We start from the raw sequence: 16665 nt of genomic DNA, 5'->3' as shown, positions 1-16665 counted from the left end.
AAGGAGTGAAGTGAAAAGGAAGAGCTTTCCCCTCTTCTCATTTAGTTTCTGCAGATCTTTGGCAGTATTTGGCTACTGCTTGGTTATCTCATAGATTAAGCATGAACAACGGGCAGTTTGGCATGCCATCTCCTCTGTCCTGGGCCATGTACTTGATGAGGAAAAACAGATCGACCACCAGTATCTTTGGTAAAGGTTATTTATCTTTCTCTTCAAAAGTTTTTTGCTGAACTGTAATAGAAGTCTCTAATAGAAGTCTCTATTGTTATAAAAGTATGGGGACTATTTGGCCAGGCAAGCCTAAAAGGATTATAATTTCTAATGGAGCAAAACAAGAAAATCCATTACTCTGCGTGTGTGTGTGTGTGTGTGAGAGAGAGAGAGAGAGAGAGAGAGAACATTCACTGGACTCTGAAGTATAGCATACGGTTCAAAAAACAAAAAAGCCCTGCAATTAATTTCTTCAGAGGACACATTTAGTTAGCTTTTATTATAAAATAAGAGGTACATGTCCCACATAAACTGAGGAGGAATTTGAAATGGGCTGTGATGGGAATAGGATGGATTATGGAATCAGCACTCTTTTGTGTTTGTTAATGTTTTTAAGCAATTTTTTTAAAAGCAAAGCAACCCAGAAGGACCAACGGGTTATGTTTGTATTAAAGTCAGGGAAGCTGTATTAATTGGCTAAGCTGTTTTAGTTGGCCAAAGATCTGGCCCGTACAGCTATATTTTTAAATCCTTCAATAAATACTAAATATTGAAAGGCACTGTGGGGTGCCATACAATGTTAGCACTCTTAGGTGTGCAAACCTGATTTACAAGATAAACCAAGAGATTTCAACAGGAAACCATAGTGTCAAAAATATTCTGACCTGTTGTGGTCTTTCTGAGTTCTTTAAAGCAAAAGAACAGTTCTGTTATTTTTCCATAGTCAAAAAACAACTGAAAACCAAGAGCTGGCTTTTTCCAACGGGTGCCTTGAGTCTAATGAAGGGTGTCTTGAAACAAAAAAGACTGAGAAGCGCTGTCTGAGACACTAAAAACACTGTTTTGTTTCCTTAAAACAAAGGAATAAAACATTTGGTTGAAGAAAAACCTGAAGAAAAAATAAAGATAAATGTAAATTGACAAAATAACTTGAGTTTAAATTATATTGGCCAGCCCATTTGAGTTGACTTATATCCATTCTGTTGAGGCTGTATTTAGGCTGAGAATATCTATTATGTTGTATTTTATGTTTTTCAAGCATACAGCCAGAATGAAATAGAATGGATTCAGGGTTTTATATATTTGACATAATGCAAATAATGACATAATCCTGGGACTAGCACTGCTTTCTGTGTTGTCCCTTTCTACTAACTGTATATGTAACTATACAATTCAGCATCTCTGTAGAAAAGGAAACTTGGTTGTATAATATTAATATATTACAGTTATTAATATGATTCTTGTTCTAATCAAAGCAAGGCTGAACAAATACAGGCAGACAGACAGAATAAGAGTTTGGAGTTATAGAATAATGTGATTCTTTAATGTTATTTATAATTCCCATTTTGTTCCTTTTTCCCTTTAAATTTTTATTGCTTTCACTTTGAACAATGATCTGGAGTTGTTAAGATATTAATATTATCTATTGTAAAGATTCTATCTGGAATAAACACAGATTAAGTAAAATTCTGGTACATCCATCTTGTGACAGTTTTAAAGTCCCAATGCCATCAAATCTAAATCAGTACAGCATTTGATCTGAAATCCCTGATTCAACTTATTTTTATATTCTGCAGGAAAGTTGCATATGGTGCTTGTTTCCATTTTACAGTGTTTTAAAGGAGAGGTTATAACACATTGGATCTAAATACAGTTCAACAATACTGATTTTCCATTTAGATGTTAAAATATAATATACAGCATGTAACTGGATCCTTTTAAGCCATATTCAAGTTCAGGACAGGTGCTCTTCTAGCCTTCATATTTCAGTCATAAACCTTTGCATGTACTAAAAAAGGAAAGAGATAAATAATAGAAGCTAAGCAATTTTGTAATAGTCAAAACATAGCATTCAGCAAAGAAAATCAGATGCCATCCCATAGATACATACATGTATGTACGCATGCATGTGTGCATACACATACACACACACATATGTATTTATATATGCACATACACTTGTTTATACACACACACACACTTGTGTACATACATAAATATAGCCTTGTTCACACACACAGAGAACACACACATCCTAGGTCTGAATAATGACTGAAGAATATTTTCTGCTATCTAAAATACTGGAATTCTCAGCAATGTCATCCCTTTAGAGTGTCTAAGACAGCAGTTCTCAGCCTTTTTAGCTACAAGGCACCCCTAGGAAAATGCCAGCTCTTGGTTTTCAATTGTTTTTTGACTACAGAAAAATGACAGAACTGTTCTTTTGCTTTAAAGAACTTAGACTACAACAGGTCAGACTGTTTTTGACACTGTGGTTTCCTGTTGATATCTGTTGGTTTATCCTGTAAATCAGGTTTCCACGCCTAACTGTTAACGCTGTATGGTGCCCCACAGCACCTTAAAAGAACTCAAACTACCGCAGGGTGCTGCCATGTCCTGGCTGAGAATCACTGGTCTAAGAAGTACATGTGTTAGACTAGTGCCAGAGTGTAAGAAGCAATTTATGGAGTGATCTGGAGAAATGTTTTAGAAACAATATCATAACCTTTATCAGGTGTGTATGCACTGTGTACCAACCTCATACAAATTAAACTCTAATAAAATAGTCAAGTTTGAAAGATGTGCAGTATTTTAGATTCAATTTGCAATTGATTTGAATAATTCTTGCTATCCAAAAGGTTGGAAAAAACCTCATTTTTGATATTATACAGAAAAATAATAAAAAATACATTTTAAATAGGTATTTTATAAATTGTTTAGTGCTTAAATCATATGAGAAGCTAAATTTCTTTGACAAGGGGCTTTTTTACGTTCAGTCTAGTGGTGATAATTCTTTGAATACTCTCATTTTTGTAATTCCTATTTAAAAACCATGCAAATAAAAATGTCTCAGCTAAGAAAACTTGAACACATTGCAAAATATAAATATTGCTTAACATAAAAGTGGGCAAAGAACTTCTAATGCTTAATTTCATAATTCTGCAAATGTACTTGAGGCGAAACAGATGCTAGTGTAGCATTGTCCTTCAAACAAACTTAGTCATTTATAGATAACCTATCATTGTTAATAGTTTCATACAAACATCTGAAAATGGAAAGGCTGTAAGCACATAAATTCCAATCCAAATTCATGAGGTTAGAATACAGTGAGTTCAATTTGTATAGCAAATAGTTGGTACACGTTTTGTTTTGTTCTGCTGGCCTAGCCAAATTATTTTCTTCTTATTTATGTTATACAACAGGACTGTTCAGCTGGCAGCTTGCAGGCCACATTTGGCTAGTAAGGGGTTAAATTGCAGTCCCTCGGCTCCCACCAGTCCTCATTCCCTCCAACTACACAAGCAGCTGGTGTCTCTGAGCTCCTTCTCTCACTAGTTTCCCTTTTCCCCTTTCCCCTTCCCCTAATGCAGGGTGGTGCAGCACGGCACAGCCCACATCGCTAGGGAGGCTGCAGCCCCAAGGCCAGGCACATGGTGGAACAAAAAGGTGCACTGTGCAGTGCCAGGGACCCATGGTCCCCACTTGATGCAGTACCTACTAATGTGGCCACGGGGTGTGAGGTCCCTAAATGTTTTGAAGACATTATATAATGTTAATGGGCATATTTAACAGTAGACTTGTAACTAATCCATATAACTTAAATACCTGGAAACACAGCTACACTCAGAGTCCAACTTTTCTTTCATAAACATTGTTGTAAGGCAAGGTCTCCACTGAAATCAATGTAATCAGACCAATGTTATCAAACGAACAAAGAATCAAGCTCAAAGGAGATTTTTATAATTTGGAGGACAGAAGAGACTGCATGTTGTTGTTAGGCATGTCTTAAGGAACATCCTGAAGAGCATGAATCCATTGCTGCATTGGTTGAATTCCACCCTATTTGCTTCAGCAGGACAGCCAGTTATAAAACAAATGGAGAATCAGACTGGCAAACCTCCCTCCATCTCTATGCATATCATGATGGAGTTAATGGAGTGAGAATTTTTAATAAAGTAGGATTTTCTTTGCCATGCTTATCATTTACAAACCTGAGAGAACCCACTTAAGATATTTAAATAATAAATGAAGGAATAAAGGTCCTGGGCCAAATTCTCAGCTATAGTGAGGTGGCATAGCTGTCAGCTTTTTGGCACTGATGTGAATAGCGCAGTGCTGAGTAACACCAGCTCAGCATCTGGCCCATTACCTTCAGGTACCCTAAAAGCAAACATCTTAACTAGTATAAAGAAATGCAATTCTAAATAACAAGTAGTAGAACAGAATTAATAAAGTATTAAAAGAATTTATAAAGTGATCCCTTAAAAGACTTGATGTGTGCTATATGCAGTAAAGTATGGGTACATAGTACATGTATACATATACCAAAGGCTGCCTGTAAACCCATTTTTATCATTATTTTCTGTGTTGATAGTGCCAATCAGCCCACAACCCAATTGCACTATGTACTTTACAAACATAGGCAATCATAGCTGAGTAAATAAAACTCAGACCAGGCAAAGCACTGTCTGAACAAGGGAACTAGAATTAGTGGCCCTTCCAAACCTATGTGCTTATGGGATTAACTAGACCTTATACATCATATTCAGCTCTGGATTCTTTGAGATATGTACTTGCCTATGCCCAGATTACAAAATGGTCTCATAAAATGACCATCAATAAGTATCAAAGTATATTGATTTCTTAGCAGTTTAAAATAAATTATTTCTACTAGAATTTGTCTTGTTGCAAACCATATCAAACTATTTATAATCATCCAAATATCTGTTCTAATTATTAGTGGCTTGAAAGACTATCCTTTGCCTACAAAAATACCTTTATTCATAGTCTGTTCTGAATCTGAATGCATATACACAACAATAAACTAAACAGGTTATTTATACCAGAGAAAATACTATTAAAATAAGACTGGCAACAATATTGCAGAACCAAGAGTCTATCAGTAGTACGCTGAGCAATCGATTGCAGGTGGAATGTTAAGTGGAAAAGAAACAATTTATGAGATTAACTTGTGGCTTCGTCTGTGGCTGTGAAAATGCATTAGTGGTGTTGATCGTGGTTATTAGGCCTTTGCATTTCAGAGAGGCTTTCTTCTTCCATCTCTGATTCCATCACATGATGTTGTGGTGCAAATCCCAAGCCTAGTCCCCTAACAGCTCAGAGGCAAAACGTTTTTCTGTGTAAAGTCATTGTTAGATGTTCACCACTAATGTGAGGAGGTATAAATATTAGGTTCATGGAGTCGGTGGTACACACAGGGCTAACTTAGCTGCCAGCTAGGAGACCTTTCTGCATCTGATGGCTGGAGATTTGGTAGGTACTGGAGAATTAAAAATGTGTACTCTATGAAACCCCATTCCTTAGTTCATCATATCTCTTTGCCATATATATTATAAAAATATGTGGCCACACTCTCCCACCTTTACTCTATGAATAATTTTGTATGTTGACTACTTTTGGGGTAAAGTGATATTCTTAATAACAGTGTCAAAATCTACTCTCTGGTAGGCAAATTTGAAATTAAAAAGAGTGTGAGGGAAGCTAAGGCCACTATCCCATTTTTTTTACCTTATCCTGTACTTTCTGGGTATGGCAGAGAGGTTAAAAAAGAATGTAATCTTTCATATTACACACACTGTTGTTAAAGTAGGAAAATGAATTAAAGGCAGAATTGGCCGCCTTATTGTTCATCCAGGAAAAGTAATTCTGACATTCATGATGCAAGGACCTCTGATTTTCCACACCCTCCCTGAGGAAGAGCGCAGATCCCAATCTATTTCCTTACTGCTTGTTTGTGAAACAGAAATGGGAATGTAAAGCAAATTCTTTGGAGAGCTTTCTCCTGGGAAATAAAAAAGTTACCAGCTTTCACCCATCTTCCTCATTCTCCAAATAGCTCTAGGAAATGTAAGGAGAGAAGAGAAGGGCAGAAAGATTTTCTATCCTTGCAACTAGAAATACCAGATGATTTTTCTATTAAGCAACCAGGAGGACCTGAAGAGCTATTCTTTCACAAAATAGAGAAAGGTAATATTACCCACCTAGTGACACATCTATCACAGTGTAGTGTCAGGAGTAGTACCATAATTTTCTTTGTGGCTTACTGCCTCATCATTCCACAATCCTATGCTTCTTCAAATCTTTGTGAAGAAGGAAAAATATATTATTTTGCATCATTATTTTCCCCACTTAATCCCCCTTCGAGCTCCGAAGTTGTGCATGAGCACAACTTTTCTGCTGGCTAAGTATGGCTGGATGTGGCTCTCTCTAGAAGTCATCATCCTTGACATACACTAATGAGCAGAGAGAAGTAGTTAGACATGTTCAAGGGAAGCTCTGAACCTGGGGTTATTTTTGCATCCTCCACCACAAAAGTGACACCCACTGCCCCAGTCACCCATCTTCAGTTATTCTACTGGCCATGTTACTCTGAAGTCAGTAGTCTATAAGGTGCAAATCTACCCTGCCTCTATATACTAACGTCAGGCATTCCCTCCAATTCTGGACTAAATGCACTACCCTCCGCAACACCTGTAGGCCTTGATTACATGGACTGGTTCAAAGAAAGTGGATTAGAGAATGAGGAAGATTGTTATAATGGGATATACATAATGGGATATCCTGTGAACTATAAAGTATAGCTTACAGGATCATAGGAAAGTAGGGCTGCAAGGTTCCAGTCCCCTGCTCAAGGCAAGATCATCCCTAATTAAAGCATCCCAGCCAAGTATCTAACCCGTGCCAGAGAGAAAAATTCTATTGGTCATTGTCCTGTTCTATTGTTTATTTTGATATGACAGAGTATAGCTGGAAAAATTACATTCATCCTCAAGTATCATAAAAAAACACAGTACCATTTTTTTTCCTGGGACTTCCTACTGAAGAACTATTATGGGCCTTATTGTTCAATTTCTGCTCATTAGAGAACTAAGTCCAGAGAAAAATACCTCCCTGCATTTGGGGCTTTTCTGGAGCCTGCACACATCCCAGCACAAATTAGCATAGCTTCAGGGCTACTTTAATACACCCTTTGCTGCCTTTAGACCCAGGATTCCTTCTAAGAGGGGAGGCCCTGTTAGTGCCTAACCCATCTCCCCAACCCCACCTGTGGCATGCCCCCTGTTTTAGCCACTGTGCCCACAGTGGAGCAAAATAATGGTGCCATCTCCATGCAATGTATGGAATCACCACTTGCCAGGGTTATTTTCCAGTAGCCAGGTGAGCTCTTAGAATGCACAAAACAACGGGATTATTTGGGCCCTATATTCCATTTACTGACATAGTTCATCTTCAGTATTCCTACAGAATATATGATATACCATCACCAGCCTAAACATTACCTTAGCTGTACGCTGTTATTATGTAAACCTTCATCTATCTAGTGCCAGGAAAAACACTAGGTGTGAAAGATGTTATTTATACTAACCTAGGCATGTAATGCACACCATGTAATGGTATGCAAAGCTTCTTTTTTAAATCTCAAGGCAGCTGCTACATATACACAGTGGTAATTTTTCAACTCACTTCCATTCCCTCTCCACCCCACATTCCAAAGTATAATTGGCTGCCACTTTAGGGATTAGCTACAATATTATGATATTGTATTAAATTAAAATTAAAGAATGCTTTTTTTTCTTTAATTTATCCATTTCCCCTAACTTTTGAGCGGTGTCAAAAAAACCTGCAGTGCATTTGTGTGTTAGTTTTCAGAGGGTCCCTACACTGGCTCCAAATCATGAAGGCTGCAGGGGCAGCTTGTGCATCACCGCACTTTTTGGCGCAGTTCCTGCTATTTCGAAATTCTCCCCTTAGAAGAGGCCTTCTCAAGCTCTGACTTGAAAAGTTCGAGTGATGTTGATTCCTTAGCTTCCCTGGAAACATATTCTACTGTCTATTTGATCTTAGGATCACCATTGCCCCTGCTCTTAAAACTGAACTTGTTTTACTTCAGATGGCATCTGTTATTTCTTGTCTTATCATTTTAACTAATGAAAACAGCTCCTCCTCTTCCACTTTATAGTACTCTTTCATGTACTTGTAAACTATAGTCATGCTGTCCCCTTTGGCTTTCCTTTTGTCCCAAATATATGTATATATTTAATTCCTTTAATCTTTCCTTATAGGTAGCTCCTTCCAGACCTTTAATCACTGTAGTTGCCCTTCTCTGTAATCTATCTCATGTATCGATAGATAGCCAATAATACAGTGCTCAGAACTAAATGCATTTCTCCAGCTGTGATCAGAGTGCTGTGAAAAGGAGTTGCTTACTCAGGGTTGTCTGTGATCCCTTTACATAAATTTCTCCAATATCTGTTCCATGTATGACCTACAGTGCAGCACTGAATAACTAATTTAAAAAAAAAGGTTGCTTACAAGCTACACATACATGTTTCAAGTTTCTAGCCAACAGAATTTAGAATATACAAATTATAAACAACTGAAAAGGGCATCTTGCAAAGGGAACTTTGACCAGTCCGCCACTTCAACATATGGATGTATGGACACTAGATCAAAACACAATGCATAAAAATATCCTGTACACAGCATATTTTTACAGCATATTGGAACCAGACTGTGACCCAAGTTATGCCCCTTGCAAGAGATTGAGGAACGAAAATTCCCCCTGCCCCTCTGCCTGGCTACCCCTGTCTTGGGTCTGGGTATATTGGAGAAAGCATGCACTGAATGCCTATTTCCCCATACACACCCTGGAACAGGTGTGTGGGGAGTGGCAAGGAATGAACAGAGCCTTGGGTTTCACCCCTAACAATCCTGCCAGCAAAGTTGAGCTGGCTTGGGGGTGGCTGGAGGAAGAGGGATTATAGTTGACTGCTGGTAAAACTCAGTGGCCATGTATTGCATCGTTGGCCCAATCCACAAGAAAAAGGGAATTGGGGAGGGACTTGGGCAGGGACGTAATCATATCTCAGAGATGCAGTGAGTCCCAGGGTGGCCACAGAGGTGCCCCATTTTATTAATGATATCAGTGTATCTGGCTTTGAATGATATCAATGTATATTTTTAAAAGCATATCCAGAACTCATTCTGTTTGCATAATCTTCATTAAAACAGTTGGACTAGCATCCCATAGTCTGGTCCCTTTGAAATCTTCATGCAAAGGAGCTTTTCTGTGGTTCCACATAAACTAAGTCCTTCTCCCAAAGAAAACTTGGAAGACGAGATAGGCCACACAGTATAAGCTGACGGCCAAGGCATTGAGGGTTAATGTCTGTATCCAGCTCCCCACAACTATGCCTACAAGAAGCGCTGTTTGTTTGATTACCAGGAAAGAAAGAAATAGGTCTTTTAACCAGCAGTTGAAGTTTCTGAATGCTCTTAGGATACAAATAAAAATAACTTGCCCTAGTATTAACTCTTTTTATCTGTAGCTCTTAAAATATTTTACAAAGGCATAAGAGACCTTACATGATTTGTGTAGCCTTGTGTAAACCATATTACAGTTAATGGAGTCCTGAAGGGGCAAAAATGTGAATCTGTCTTGCAAAGCTCATGTCTAAAAGAAAAGCATACAAACTTCTGGCCAAGAGCAACAATAAAATTCCACTCTTGGGGTTCAGTAGAATTCCTTTTTCTGTAAACCTGTCTGACAAATGGCAGGGAGATAACCAAAGGTAAAGGAGCTGGGTTAAGCTGTCATAGCTTCCAGTTGGCTCCATGATAGACAAGGCTGTGATCAAGCTGACATAAGTTGAACAGTAGCTACCTCACCTGCCTCAAAACCTCGAACTTGGCATTGTTAATCATTGTTAATGATGGATTAACAAAGCACATGCTAACCCACTGAAGTAAGGATGCAGAGCTAAATGTCATTGAACCTTGGAGAATTGGAGGATATTGTAAGCTGTTTCAAATGTTCTCATGTACAGGTTAAAATATATACATGAAATATTTAACACATATGTGAAGCCATTGTGTGTTATAATGAACTTCATAATGTTTTAACTACATTGTATTAAAATGTAGTACCTGATACACATTCAGAAGGTAGGCAGCACAAAAATATTTTGTTACATTAAATAATGGAAGAGTCCTACTATCTAACCCCTGATAGAAGTAAGGAATGCTCACACAGTTAAGGGCTTTCTGTAGCAGAGCTTTAACAGACAAGTTAAAAAATTAAATGCAAAGTGCCCCAGTCCATCAATGAATTAAGCATGTGCATGATTTTATTCACATAAAGATTCCTGGAACCACTGAGAAGATAAGATTGCACATGTGTAGTGTTTGCAGAATCCAGACAGTAGCCAGTTTTTTAGTTTATGCTTTTATTATGTGTGCTTAATCTGTTACGGTGTGTGCCTTTTTCCCTTGGACATTACTGTTCTTGCTGCCCTTTCTCCATTAAAAAAAAAATCAACACCACATGTATGCCAGTTATTCCAAACAAAATCTTTTTTCAGCATGTTTGACTACTAATATTCACATGTAGAAGCTGTAGCTTACATTTTACTTATGCTCTAATTTTCCTTTTGCAAAGTATATTGTTTAAAAGTCAGCCCTAAATCATTTCTTTCTTGGATTTCCAAAGCTTTTGCTTAACTGTATTATGTAAAAAGCTCAGTATTTTGTGGTGTAGTAATCCTGTATGACAGAAGCAACCCATGGTGGGTAAAGATTCAGTTGTGGTTTGTTTACTGCTGTAATAAACTGAAGTTAAAATATAAGTGGCAGCATGAACCATTTAAAATACAAGCTGCGATTCACATTTTAGAATCAGTCTTACACCAATGCTTCACAATATCTAATGATGATTATTAGTACTGGGAATTCTAAAGAAACCTATTCTGGTTGGAAAAACACTGCCTTTTAATGTGGATGGGTAATTTGCCTTGATACCAGGTATCAATTCAGTAGCCATTGTCCTTCATACCATTTTCTATGTTTTCATAGTCTTCACAGAAAATTAATCCATCTAGACATTTTCAGGGTGCTGTGGATTCATATTACATTTCCTCTGTTCTTCAGGCACAGATAAATAAAAATGGAAGATGATAAAAAGATATAACCACATTATTAAAAGTATTAATGCTAATAGAAATTTAAAATTAAATTAAATTAACCAGTTCTTTTCATCACAGTATCTATCATATCTATTGCACTCATATATTTCTTCTTTTAACACTTGTTTTAATCTAAAACCTAGTTTTTTGTTATTTTATTTTTTATTATTATCCTTAGTTTAATTTTACATCCTTTCCAAGAGTAATAATGCCAGAAGATACAAAATTGTGAGTTAGCAATATCTGATGCGTCTTCTATTAAACTTTCAAATTGTGCATCTTTCTCCATGTCCATGTGTATAATAAACCTGTTCTGCTTTGTATTTAAAACAAATAGTTCAGATTAAGAATGATCTAGGTTACTGAATGAAGTTTAAAATATACTGAAGAATTTAAACAGTAAAATAATTCTTCCCCACCTAACTAAAACTGAACTACCCTACTGTGAACAAAAACATAAACATCAAAGTATATGTTTATTTTAAAAGACAAATAGATCCACATATGCATCACTAAAATTAAAATGCTTCTTATCTATATAATGTCTATAAAAAGGTCATCCACTAATAATATGCCCCAGATGTGAAAAAAAATGGTAAACTATTTTATAATCCCTAGCTGCCTCTAAAATTGCTCCTTCAAACTAAAATGAAATGTATCAGAAGTAATTTAGAGCCAAGATGATTGACTACAAGGGGAAATTGAACGGCAAATAATTTGCTAGAATGTTTTACGGGTACGAGACACATTTTTTTGAACATACACAAAATATTTTCTGGCTAAATGCTGAGGTTTTTTTACCGTGTCTCCTGTTTACATCAGAGATCCACTGCTCCCTTAATAACTATATGGAGCAAGGGATATCGCCAGGATCCTCTGATGCTTAAAGACACGTTTTGGTTTTGCCACAGAAGGCGATGTCACAGTCCTGTGCTCCGTACCTGATGGAAACCCATTTCAAATAACAGTTTGAATGATCCTGCTCGCTGTTGGGGGGGCTGACCTGTCTTCTGGTAACAGAACTAGAGTTCCCTGTTACAGCAGTTTGAATGATCCTGCTACGCTGTTGGGGGGGGGGAGGGGGACAAATCCCACCCGAGCGCATCACCTTTCTATTTCCTTGAGCAAAATAGGAAGTTACAAGCGACGAAAAGCCCTTCTAAAACATCGCTGTAATTCCCTTGTGTAGTAGGAGAGGAGAAGGACCCGCGTCTGCGGGGTGTAGTGGCAAGATACTTCCCTCAATGAGCGTGCGGGGCTGCCAGTGAGTGAGGAGGGAGCTGGCGGGGCTTGAAGCCCGCACTCGTAAGGGAGGGCGGGGGGATCGGCCCCGGGTCCGAAGCGCTTCTTGGAAATGTCACATCCAAGCGAGCGAGGCGTTTGAAATGCCTGCTGAACGTGGCGGATCGCTGAATTGACCCCTTCCTCGGGGGCCTCTCCAGAGGATTGCTCACTAGCCGGCTAGGCAGCACGCTGGGACCTGAGATCCCCAGAAAGTACCACGGGTGCGGGGTGGTCTGCTTGGGCTTCAGTGCGGGCAAACGCGATCGTGCAGCTCCTCCTCCTCTCGTGGAGGGTCCCTGATGAGCACGGCACCGGCTCGGGTTGGGGCTGCAGGGGAGAGGCTGAGCTGTGCTTTCCCCCCACACCTGACCGAGACCTGCTCGCAAGGTGCTGGCAGCCAAGGCCGCCGCCGCCTCAGCCCTCCAGCTGCTAGACAGATGCCTGGGCGCTAGCTCTCCCATCAGATCCATCTTCTCTCCAGCCTTCCCCCCAGCCGGCTCGTCCGGGCAGGGAAGGGGGCTCTAGCGAGCCCCACTCTGGCTGGCCGAGCCGCCCGAGAGTGGCAGGTGCCTAGAAGTTGCTTGGATGGCTTGGGCTTGCCACACAGGCAGCTGCAGGGTCGGCGGAGAGACTGCTTCCCGCAGCCCCCTGAGCTGGTTGTAGAGGAGCGCTAGTGCGGGGGGTCGCAACCTTTTTTTTGTGCCAGGATCCATTTATAAACATCGATGGCCAGTCCTGACCTAGAGCCCCTCATTCCCCACCCGCTGCCCCCAGGCTCCAGCCCTGCAGTGTGGGGCAGGGGGAAGCCCCAAGCAACATCTCAGGGGCGGGAGCTCTGCCAGCCTGCAAGAGAAAAGCCTGTTTCCCACATTTTTCTCCTTTTAAAGGTGAATCCATTTGCTGACAATCCCAACTAGATCATCCCGGCCAAAGCTTTGTCTAGCTGGGTCAAGAGTGTGCCATCAGACAGGAACAGGTGTGCCGCAGAATTTTGCCATGGCAATGAGCCACAATGAGCTACAATAGGTGTGAGGATTGGGGAATACCTTAACACGTGTGCTGCGGAAAATTTGTATTAATGTAAGTGTGCCTTGGGCTGGAAAAGGTTGGGAAATACTGATCTAACCTAAACTTTCCTTGCTGCTGCTTGAGATCATTGTCCTTGTTCTGCCATCTGCCACCGCAGCTCCATCCTCTCTGGAACCACCCCGCAGGTAGCTGAAGGCTGCTATTAAATCCCCTCGGTCTTCTCTTCTCCAGACTAAATAAGCCCAGTTCCCTCAGCCTCTTCTCAGAAGCTCCCTGAGCCCCAGCCTCTGAACCAGTTCCCTTGGACTCTGCAATGTGTCAACCTCCTTTCTGTAGTGGGGGACGGGGCAAAACTGGGCGCAGGGTGGGAGCTGGTGCGCAGGGTGGGGAGCGAGGTGTGCAGAGCAGCAGGCGGCTGGCCCCTGCGGGGTGTGCTGCAGCCCTACAGAAAGGGCTCAGAGAAGGCAGGGCGGCTTGGCGGGGGATGAAAGCAGTAGCCGCATGCCTTTTTGGAGCATCACCCATTGCCCTGGGCAGAAGGAATTGAGAGAGGTTGCAGCCCCGCACGCTGGAGGCTCCGGAGAGGGCCTGTGCGGGGCATTGCTTGCGCTGCTCCCACATTTGGGGGCTGAGGAGCTGCTGAGGAGGCTGCAGAGCCCGGGCAGCGCACGGCAAGGCTGGGATCCCCCGCCCCGTCTTGCTCTTGCCCGGCACCTCCTTCCCCAGCAGGGAGGGAAGGCTGCCGGCCCCCTCCAGTGGCCGCTGCGCAGCTCTGCAGCTGCCGCCTGGGCAAGGCCGGGAGTGCTGCTGTGGCTCCTGCACGAGGTGATTGGGATTACCTAAGAAGCTGTTAGCAGCCCAGGGACCCAAGAAGCAAGCTTCTCCTGCTTCCTCTTTGCCTTGAAAGGCAGAGCCCTGTCCTCCGTCCCTCTATTCCCTATACAGGTTTCTTGCAGGGGATTTTCTTAAATGCATGCCCGCTTTCCCCAGGGCCTTAGGACCAAGCATGCCTGTTTCCCCCTTTCCCCTCATCCCTGAACTAAACCTGCTGTTTGCTGCCTCCCCTCCCCATATCCTCTGTCTCTTAATGGGAGCCACTGCTGGTCTCATTCTCAGCTGCTGAGGGCAGAAGTATGGCCAAGGGCACAGGCACCCAGGGGGAGCTGGCAAGGGAACTGGTTTGGAGACTAGAAGAGCACTGGTTTGGAGACTAGAGCAGCATTCCTCAAGTCATGGGTCCCAATCCAAAAGTGGGTCACAAGAATATATGAAAGGGTCATGAACAAACTTTAAAAATGTAGTCTCCTTTAAAAGGAGAAAAATATGGGAAACTGACTTTTCTCTTGCAGGCTGGCAGAGCTCCAGCCCGCAAGGGGCTGCTTGGGGGCCCTCCATGCCCCACACACTGGGGGGCTAGGGCCTGTGGGTGGGAGTGAGGGGCACTGGGTTGGGATTGGCCATCAATGTTTACAAATGGGTCCTGGTACAAAAAAGGTTGAGAATTGCTGCCCTAGAGCATCTTTGGAAGTGGGGGAGGGAGGCAGGGACATGTGAAGCTGCCTTAGGAGAGTGTTAGGTCCATCATGGGATCAGGGTTGTGTTTTCTGGGCAGAAGTGCTGGCACTCAGTTAACACCAACAAATGCTTACGCACCCTAAGAGGCAAGGGTGAGCTTGCCAGGCACGCCTGCTGACCTTGTTTATACTAGACACCTGTGCCCCCCTCCCCACCCCCCATCAAACAAATCACAGTGAGCTACCATTAGTTTTGCTCTTCCAATGCTACCAACCAGACAGGCACCAGTGTAGACAAGGCACCACAAGAACAGCCCCTTGGGCAAGACCTGCTCTGGGTTAGCAATGGTATGTAACTTCATGGAGAAAAAGCCAGTGTAGACATAAACTAAAGATCATAGCCCAGAGTGGGCCTACAGCAGATTTGTAGCAGCATCTTTCCTGACTGATCCCAGCTGGGTGAATGGCAAAAGATTTAAATAAATAAACTGGTGATATGACTGTCCCCCATGAAATGCTGCACACACTGTGCGTACTGACATCCGTGTCAGCCCACCTCACTCTAACAGCATTGGTAATACCACCTTGCCCCAGTAAGATAAGCAGGTGGCTTGCAAGAGAGAGACTTGCCCCAGGGCTGAGAATCCTGTTTGCAAAGGGAGCTCTGCTTTATAGAAGCATCCTGCCCAGCCCCAACAGGGCAACGGCAGCCTGGCCATGGGATCTGACTTGGTTTTGGCTGCTTCTGTCTTGGCCTGTGGCACTGCTGGAGGGGCAGCACAGGAGCGGTTGGTGGCTGAGACGGTGGTAGTTGTTGAGAGGGAGGGAGAAAAGACAGAAAGGAGCCCAAGAGTCACTGGCCTCTGATGGATGTGGAAAGAGGTGGCTTAAAGCAAAGGAGGAGGGTGGATAAAATCATGAACCAGTGGTGCAAACCTGAGCTACCTGGGCCCACCAGGTTACCTGGTCCTTTGGGCAGCAGAACTTGGCAGGAGCTCTGCCCTGCTTTTCTGCCCAGCCCTGCCAGGTCCCTTGGCTGGGAGAATACCAGCTGGCATTTGTCCCAGGGGCTGAGCTGGCCCTGCCCTGCTTTCCTGAAGGTGCCCTGGGAGCACATGGGTTAATGAAACACCCTGAATTGCCCTAGCTGGCCAGGGACCGGGGGAGTCTGTTTGTGTATGCTGGGAGTCCGTGTGTGTGTGAGAGAATTCCATATGTGGAGTCCCTGTGTGTGCATGTGCTGAGTCTGTGTGTGTGTTTGTGGAGTCTGTGTATGGAGTCCATGTGTATGCACTGCGTGTGGAGCCCACGTGCGTGTGTGGAGTCCGTGTGTGTGCGCAGAGTCCGTGTGCAGTGTGTGTGTGTCGACCCTGTGTATGGAGTCCATGTATGTGGACTCCAAGTGTGTGTGTGTACGTATGTATGGAGTGTGTGGGGGGGTGCTGCGTGGGTGTACGTGGAAGTGTGTTGGTGTGCATGTGTGGTGGGTGTCCCCGCGTGTGGGTGGACGCGTGTGTGAAGGAGAGCGCCCGGCAGGAGGAGGGGCGCCCGCCCAGGTGAGGCCCCGCAGCGCAGGGCCCGCGTGTCCGCGGCAGCCACCCGCGGGCGCTGGGGCTCCACGCGCCGCACAGTAGCGGCGGCGGCGG

This window comes from Crocodylus porosus, unplaced genomic scaffold (assembly GCF_001723895.1).
Source record: "Crocodylus porosus isolate Cpor-Errol unplaced genomic scaffold, CroPor_comp1, whole genome shotgun sequence".
Classification (NCBI taxonomy): domain Eukaryota; kingdom Metazoa; phylum Chordata; order Crocodylia; family Crocodylidae; genus Crocodylus; species Crocodylus porosus.
This window is presented reverse-complemented; position numbering follows the sequence as displayed.